At 51.1% G+C, this 9,143-nt stretch overlaps 1 pseudogene; it reads left to right on the forward strand.

Annotated features, from left to right (window-relative positions):
• The first annotated feature begins 1,973 nt into the window (after positions 1–1,973).
• Positions 1,974–9,132, forward strand: LOC131088723 (SAP30-binding protein-like; annotated as a pseudogene).
• The last annotated feature ends 11 nt before the right edge of the window (positions 9,133–9,143 follow it).

Raw genomic sequence — 9,143 nt, forward strand, 5'->3', positions numbered from 1 at the left:
TGATAACCCAGAAAGCAGGAGCTGGTGTGCCATCTATTAAACTATAAATAAAGACATAAAAGAAGAATTCCTAATCCACATCCAAGAAGGGTTGGAGGTTCAAAACCCAGACCCCACCCAGGACTTCAGCATCTGGAGTGTCCCATCTCACACCTCAAAACATTCCCAGGCCTGGACTTTGATTTGGGTCTGCAGCCCTTTGTGTTGTTTTCTCGGGGGTGCAGCATTTTCCAGGCCCTTTCCAGCAGAATTCTTTCCATGCTGCCCATCACAATTTTTATGGAGTCACGAGGCAAATTTACAGCTGAGAAACTTCTCCCTGGCCCCACGCTGCCTCCCAGCTTTGATGTGCACAGCCCTATAGCCATGAAAATTCACATCCACTTAACTCAAATCCCTGCTAATCAAATCCTTGGGAGTCAGCACGTTCCTGGGTGGATTTGCAGCTGCTGCAGCAGTTTGGGCACCACATGGCCACCAAAACCCTTCCCTGGGAGCTCAGGAGGGGCATCACTGCTCCCCAAGTACCCAGGAAAATGAGAGAGAGCAGCAGGATTGCCAGGACACGTCTTGCAAGCAGCACTCCCAAAGGAAAATACCCCAAACACCCTCCTGAAAAGTCTAACGCTGCATCCCAACAATGTTCACCAGCCCAAGCCCTTGCAGGACCCTTTTATGCAGTTCCTAAAGCCCAGCTGGGGCCCAGAGCTCTCAGATTGGGGCAGTTTAGGGCACACCCAGGAGGAATCACTCTGGAACTGGGAATCACCTGAGTCTTTCTGGGGACAGCCTCCAGTGGGTGCTTTCCTGTCTGGTGGGACAAACTCCTCTTCCATCCTCTCTGGGCTCCCTGTCCCAGGGCCACACAGCCCTCACAGGCAGGAATTCCTTCCCAAAATCCCATCTATCCCTGCCCTCTGGCAGTGGGAAGCCATTCCCTGTGTCCTGTCCCTCCATCCCTTGTCCCCAGTCCCTTTCCACCTCTCCTGGAGCTCCTTTAGGCTCTGGAAGAGGCTCTGGGGTTGCCCTGGAGCCTTCTCCTCTCCAGGTAAGCACCCCCAGCTCTCCCAGCCTGGTCCCAGAGGGGCTCTAGCTCTTGTGATCTCCTCTGGATTCACTCCAGCAGCTCCATGTCCTTCTGATTTTGGGGTTCCGGCATTTGAGGCTCTGAGTTTGGGGTTCCGGAGTGTGGTCTCAACAGGGCAGAGAGACAGAACCCCCCTTCCTGCTGCCCACACTGGGGAAGTGCAGGCCCCTCATTGTTACCCCCACCCCCTCTCACTGTGGCCCACCAGCCCCCTAAATTCCCCCTCCTGCACCCCCAACTCTGTGCCCTGGCTCTCCAGCACAGCTGGTGCCTCCCCACTTTGCCTCCTGCACCAATCTGGTTTTTTTAAACCCTTTATTTCCATCCCCATCCAATTTCTTCCCCTTTCCTGGTTTTCTTTCCAAGCAGAGGGTTTCCAGCTCGGGATGGGGATGGCCACAGTGTAACTCCAGAGCTTTGTCCCGTGGCCTTTCCCAGCCTGGCACGCAGCGCTCAATTTGGAGCGCGGTGTCCTCGCTCTGTTCCATGCCGAGCTCTGTTGTCCAGAGGAATTAATTCCAGATTATTTGTGGGTGTGGACTTCAGCTGGGCAAAATTTGGATACCCTGGTTGAGTCATTATTGTCTGATGAATCTCTTGGTGACAGCCTTCGCCCCTATTGTTCTGAGGTGAGCCCCGTGGCAAGAAATGTGAAAGCAAGAAACAAAAGAATATAAAGAAAGGTTACGAAATCAAATTCAGTTAAGGCAGGGTTATTGTCCCTCCATCCCGCCTCTCTGGCCTCCAGTTGGGATTGGATTTGGCAGGAAAACAACCCCCATGGGACAGGGGCTGGGGTTTAGAGCAGGTTCTGGGGGGGAGCCCGTCCCCGTGGGACCCTGGTGGCCCCAGTGACACAGCAGAGACAGGGAGGAGGAGTTATCATCAATTCTTAACATTTTATTTCTTTACTGGGTTAAACAAGGAGCAGAGAAAACCTCGGCCCCAAAATACAACAGAACTGAAAGCATTACAGGTACAGAGACTATTGAACACAGAGAGTAGTAGGATAATATTTTAATACAACTGAATTATAGCATGGGATTGTGTTTTTGTTGGGTTTTTTTTGTTTGTTTTTTGTCAAACCAGTTTGGAAAATAAATGTAATAGGAACTAGTGCAAAAAAGTTCTAAACATGAAGCACAGTGTATAAAATGGCATAAGAAAACTGTCCCCTCGAGGACACAGTCACTTTCTTATGACAGAAGGGAGAAAGAGAAACAGAAGGGGGGTGGGAACAGAGGGAGGGTCCAGGAGGTGGAGGAGGAAAAGCTGGAAAGAAAGAGAAACCGGGCCGGGGGATTAGAAAGGATACTTTGACTTCAGCAATGTTGGTTTGTGTTTCACCACCACGCACTGTAAAGGACCTCGTTGGGGCCGGGCCGAGCTCTGTCACCACCCACATGGCACAAGCACTTGAGAAGGGTTCGGGCAGCAGCAGCCTGGGCACGGCAGGGGTCGGGGCCCACAAGTGCCCCCAAGGTCCCCAGAGGTGCCCCCAAGGTCCCCAGAGGTGCCCCCAAGGCCCTGGGACACCCACGCAAGGCAGGGAGCCCCAACTCAGACACGCTCCAGAGGGAGAAGGGCACGAGGGGCTGCGCTCTCCTCCTGCTCTCCCTTCCCACATCCCTCAAGGACCAGCACTTGGAATTTGTTCCCAATTTCCACCCCCGGGCTCAGATGGGAGCGTCTCCCTTTTGAAGGCATCCTGAGGCTGTGTCCCAAGGGGAGGCTCACAGGAGCTGGATTCAGTTTGGGTTGGAACAGAAAACCAAACCAAACCTCCCTCAGAGGGATGGCTGGGGATCCCCAGGAATTCCTGCCCGGCATCAGCATCCCTGATCCCCACGGGGAAGGTGTCCCTGCATTCCCAAGGTGTTATCAGCCAGGATTTGCTCCAGCCTGTTCCCACCATGGAGCCACCCAGCCTCCTGCCCTGGAGAAACTGGCTGGATGCTATTTTAAGGAGAGCTGGTTGGAATTCCTTACAAATTGCTATTCTCTCCCAATCTGCTGCTGCCCGTTCCAACTCTGAGAGCAGAAAAAGTGTGATTGATTTTTTTTTTTTTTTTGCCTCGTTTTCTTTTTGGAAAATGAAAGGTTTTGTGGGAAAGGACTGTTCTGGATGCATTTCTCAATTTGCAAAAAAAAAAAAAGAAAAAAAAAGAAAAAATTGGTCATAATGATCAATCTGGCTTGTTTTGACAAGTTTCAAAATTAAAAAAAATCACTGTCTGGCTCTTTTTGTCTTTTTGTTTTGCAACTTAGGCATGTCCAGTTCCCAAATACATTTAAAAATGGTAAAACCAACCCCAAATTTCATAAGCCAAACCTAATTCTTGGGGTTTTCTTGTTGAGTTTCAGTTCACAACAAGCAGAGTTGTCGACCTTCTGGGCTGAAGAAAGATCATCCTGAAGTGCTAAAAAGGCTGGAGGGACTGGGCTCAGGAACTCACCCATCTCCTGCCCAGGCCTTTGAGAGGGGCTGAGACCTTTGATAAAACCCCAACAACTTTTAAAATTTATTATTCCTTTTTTTTTTTTTTTTATGGTCCATCCCCCACCACTTTGCTCCCTTCCTCCCTCCTCACAGAGACATGCAGGGCTGGGAGGTCACCCAAAGAGCCACCTGGACCAAGAACACCCAAAAAGAGCTGCTGAAGTCCTTCCATTCCTGGGGTAAAATGGACTCGTGGTGGGAGCTGTGCAGCTCCAGGGCTGCTGTGATGCAGGAGCTCCGAGCAGGCTCCCTTTGTGGCAGAAGGGATGATTTTGGGCTGGTGTGATGGTGGTACCTCCAGCTGGGATGCCCATGAGCTAACTTTTGGGCTGAAGGAGATCTTTAACATCCAACCTGAACACCTGACATGGCCCTTCCCAACTTTTCCAGCCTTATTTAAGAGAGATGGAAGCCCCAGGGAAGCATGAAAAGCTGATTCACAGAATTCCCTGCCTGTCCTGGGTTACAATGTAAGATGTACCAAAAGATGGGTGGGGCAGTGTTCTTTATCTTCTGGCCACTCTGTGGGAAGCCATCTCCACTAATGGGTCATCAGGGTTCCACTCACAGAATCACATCATCTCACTGTGAGATGCTCCACCCAGGGGGAGGAACCAAACATTCCTACCTGGATAGAATCTGAGGCCTGGAGCACCACGGGAGCACTACCACTGCATTCCCAGAGGAGAAGAGCTCCATAACCACCACGGGACCTCCAGAGAAGGACCAGATCTTTCTAGAGGATCATCACTTCAACAGAACCACATCCATCACTCCAACAGCCCCCATTTAATCAGACTGCTCCCACCACCCTGACCAACAGGCTGTCAGGTCGTACTCTGACTCTGTCAGTCTAAGCCAGTGCTTCTGTACTACTGCCTTTACTTGAATTTTCCTAATTAATTGTAGCTGTGACTTGGAATCTCCTGCTGGTTCGCTCTCAAGCTGGAACATTTCTGGTGCCCAGAGTGGGGCAGCCCTGGAGGATGGTGGTGGTGAAGCACAGTGCTCTCTCCTTGCTGGAGGCTCACGGTGAGGACTCGGACCCGCAGTGGGATGGAGAGGCCGGCACAGAGGGGAGCGACGGGGGAAAGGCCACGGGGAGAAGGGAGGCCTGGTGTCAGCTGGGTATGGAGAAGGGGACTTCACCCACCTGCATGCCAGAAGATGATGATTTATAGACTGAAAAACCTGAGGCTGGTGACCTAAAGGAATTCCAAGAAATGGAGGAAAGAGATCCTCAGGAACTGGTTGCTTCTTTTGCAGAGAGTGTGGAACATGTCTTCAGATAAGATCAAAATCCCTCCTGAGCCTCTTGGCAGATGTTCTAACCAATTGCAGGATAAAATTAAAAAGCCGTACGAGAGGAAAATGAAAGAGGGCATGGATATGAACTACATCATCCAGAACAAAAAGGAATTTCACAACCCCAGTGTCTATGAAAAGCTGATCCAGTTTTGTTCCATTGATGAAATTGGTACAAATTGCCCAAAGGACATGTTTGATCCTCATAGCTGGTCAGAGGATTCATATTATGAGGCACTAGCTAAAGCCCAGAAGACTGAGATGGACAAATTGAAGAAGGCCAAGTAAGAAGGTACAAAGATTGAATTTGTGACTGGCACTAAAAAGGGTACATTAAGAAGCGCTGGTTCCACAACCACCACAACATCCAGCACCACTGTGGGAGATGCCCAGAAGAAGAGGAGGAGGAGCAAGTGACACATGTTAAGGACGGGTCTCAAAGAATGACTCAGAGAATCACATCATCTCATTGTGAGCTCCCCCACCTTGAGGGGAGGAACCAAACATTCCTACCTGGATAGAATCTGAGTCCTGGAACACCACGGGAGCACTACCACTGCATTCCCAGAGGAGAAGAGCTCCATAACCACCAGGGGACTGACAGAGAAGGACCAGATCTTTCTACAGCATCACTGCTTTGGCAGAATCACTTCCATCACTCCAACAGCCCCCATTTAATCAGACTGCTCCCACCACCCTGACCAACAGGCTGTAAGGTCGTAGTCTGACTCCATCAGTCTAAGAGAGTGCTTCTGTACTACTGCCTTTACTTTAATTTTCCTGTTAAATTGGAGTTGTGACTTGGAATCTCCTGCTGGTTTGCTTTCAAACTAGTACACTGCCCCATCGCTTTCTGGCAGAATCCAGGAGTGTTTCTGTCCTGACATTGTCTCCACCAAGCCCTACAGGCATTCCTTTCCCAGACAGCAGCAGGAATGGGATGAGGATGAATCACAAGCTAAGGGTAACCTGGGCTATGGGACTTCACCCCCTTTGGCTCTGTGAAAATCATGGAATCCCAGAGTGGTTTGGGTTGGAAGGGACTTTCAAGATCATGCAAGTTCCACCCCCTGCCATAGAGGGACATTCCACTATCCCAGGTTGCTCCAAACCCCATCCAACCTGGCCTTGGACACCCCAGGGATGGGGCATCCACAGCGTTTCCAGGCAACCTCAACAAACCATCCCAAACCACCACGCTTGGTGCCACCAGAGACCAGGAGGCACCTGCAGAGCTCAGCACAGGGACACTCCATGGCCTGGCCTCCCAGTGTCCTGCCCAGGAGCAGCAGATATCTGGGATTTTGGCATTTTCCCTTTATTCCCTTCCTCCAGGCGGCAGCCGAGCGTCTCCCGGCCCCGCCCGCGGCCCTGAGTGGCAGTGAATGAACTGCCCTGACATCTCCTCTTGAAGCAAAGCAAAATGTGTTGAAGATAAACCAGTTCCAGATGGTTTCCCAGTGTTGCCAAGTTACTCAACATGTTCTGCTTTAGTTGTCAGATGCTTTCAAAGCGATTTCCCTAACTCCGAGCACGAATGGTGAGGGCTCTCCCTGGGAATCTTCTGCCTGGGGCTACCATGGATCTGTATTTTCATAAGAAAAAGACTCAGCTAATGATTAATGTTCCCCAGAGGAAGCGGGGCCTTTCTTTGGGATTTTTCTTCAGTTATTTTTAATTAATTTGTACAACTGGCAGCTACATGAAAGTGCAAAACCCGGGAATAACGCTGGACCCAAGTCCTTTTGCTCCTTCTCTCTGCCCACACCTGGAGTTTGTGGAGACATCATCATCCCTCACTTCCCTGGGGATGAGAAACCCCTTCACCAGGGAGGAATCACTGCTTCCCACTGGGAATTTTCTCTGAGCAAAGAGAAGTTTGTCTACTGAAGGAAAAGTTGAGTTTTACTTATAAATCCCAACATGGGGCATCTTCTTTAGGGAGAAGAGATAAGATCATTGGATGAAAAGGACAAAGCCTCTTGGGTTTAAGCTCCTGGTAGGATAAATCATTTAGAGCTCATGTTTTCCAAGGTGGCTTTGGGAATGTGGAAAGCATTTGGGAATTCAAAGGGCAATGGTGGACACAGGGCTTGGGGTGAAGCATCCCTGGACACACACACAGGGTAAGGAAGCCCTTCCCCTCCTTATCCAGGCCCATTCCTTCTTTATCCAAGCACATTCACTCCTTTTCCAGGCCCATTCCCTCCACTTTGTAATAAAAATAATGGCAGTGGTGTTAAGTGAGACAATGTCACCGTCTGCTTCCTGAGCTGTTTTTTCAGAGAGCAAAGACAGAGTACTCAGGGATGGAGGATTAGGAGGTTGTAATGTCATACCAAAAGCAGGAATTTTGTCCAATGGGCTCCTGATGATGGACTGCTCCATACACCACTTCCAGCTGCTCCTGCTCTGGGAACAGCCTCGTCTGGATCCATTTAAACAGACTGGCAAAGTGTTGAATGCAGCATATGGTGCCCTAAAACCACAGAACTTATTGACAGCAGCCCAGACTCACTAAAGAAAAGATCTTCTACAGCCTTGCTCTGGGAAGACCCAGCACTTTCCTCCGACTTGCAGCAGGTAAAGCCCATCCCACGCTCCCAGAGAGAATCCGCACCCCGTGTGCTCTCCCTGACATCTCATCCTCTTGGGAACACCCCTTGGGAGCTGTGGCCTGGAAAACACATGGATCTCCTGTCCTGGGGGCCTCCTCACTCCTGGTGGATGGGGCTCAAACCTCCACTGTAGCCACCCAAACCAGTCCAGTTCTGAATTGGCTCCACTTCCCGATTCACTGGGATGCAACACCTCCTGAGGGAAGGCTCCAGCAGGTGTTAGGGAAAGTGAAACTGTTTCTCACACCTCCCAGGTTATCCCAGCAAATCCCTGCCAGCATCCCCTGAAGATGACTTGGGTTGTTGGATCTCACTCCTGCAGCTCTATGGAAATCATGGAATCATGGAATGGTTTAGGTTGAAGGGATCTTAAAGCCCATTCTGTTTATCCTCTGCCATGAGCAGGGACACTTCCTACTGGTTGCTCCAAGCCCTGTCCAACCTGGCCTTGGACGCTTCCACAGCTCCTCTGGGAATCCCACATCACCCATCCCCACCCCCAAGCCTGGCCTAACGCTCCATCACCAGCAGGACACAAGGGCTTCAGGGCAGGGAGAAGGACACACATCCCTCAGGGAGGTGCTGGATCTGGATGTGTGCAGGGACCGAGGCCACCCCGTGCCCGCCAGCGCTGCTCAGTGTCACACATGACACAATGCACAGGGCCAGTGACTCAGGGCCACTTGCTGACGCACCACACTGGGCTATTCTTCTCTCTCCCAATGAGTCGCTCCAAGATTGGACACAGTCTATCTCCGAGAGAGGCGCCTGCAATTAGCTTAACTCTTGGCAGTGCAGGAGAAATCTAATTTCCTTCGGGATCCGGCTGTCTGGAGGCAGGGACAGGGCTGTGCTCCCTCCCCTGGCCTGCCTGGGAGCTTTTGCTCCTTGTCAGAGCAGCTCCACAACCCACTGCTCACAGAAAACCCAGGGATTGGATCCTGGCTTGCAGAACTGCTCCATGTCCAGCTGTTCTCATTGGTGTAAACTATATGGATGTCATGAGGAACAGTCAAATGAGAGACACCCCACTTTTTGGGTGGTAGCAGCAAGGGAATCTGCTCGGGAAACACTCTCCATCTTCCATGAGCACCACCTCTCCCACCCCAAAAACCATGGGACAATGGGATCACTGGCCTCGTCTCTGCAGGACTTGGGGAACAGGCAACTGGTAGTGTGTAAACATCACCCCAAAGCTCTGAGATTCAAGTCAAAGCAGGAATCAAACATTCAGCTGCTTCTCAGAGCCTCTTTGGTCTGGAAATGGGCTGGAAATGTCAGGAAACCTGTGCTTCCCACGAGATGCCTGGTACTTCCTTCTTCCAGCCAGGCAGGAAGTAGCTTTGCTCATGGGGCTCTGCTCACGGGGCTCTGCTTGGTTTTGCTTCACCTCAACAGACCAGAAACCATAAAACTCCTACAGATCATCAACTCTGGGACTTCTTGCACCCTCACAGGGATCTGGGATCACTTTGGGATGCAGGACATTCCTCCTGCTCCATCCCTGTCTCCTGCAGTGACCCACGCTGGGCTCTGCTGTAGGTTGCTGTCAAGAGCCAGCCTGGAAACAGAGGAACCATCCCAGCCCCTCTGGGAGCAGGGAGTGTGCTCACACCCAGCTCGTGACCTCGTG

The sequence above is a fragment of the Melospiza georgiana genome, chromosome 12 (genome assembly GCF_028018845.1).
Source record: "Melospiza georgiana isolate bMelGeo1 chromosome 12, bMelGeo1.pri, whole genome shotgun sequence".
In the NCBI taxonomy this organism is placed as follows: domain Eukaryota; kingdom Metazoa; phylum Chordata; class Aves; order Passeriformes; family Passerellidae; genus Melospiza; species Melospiza georgiana.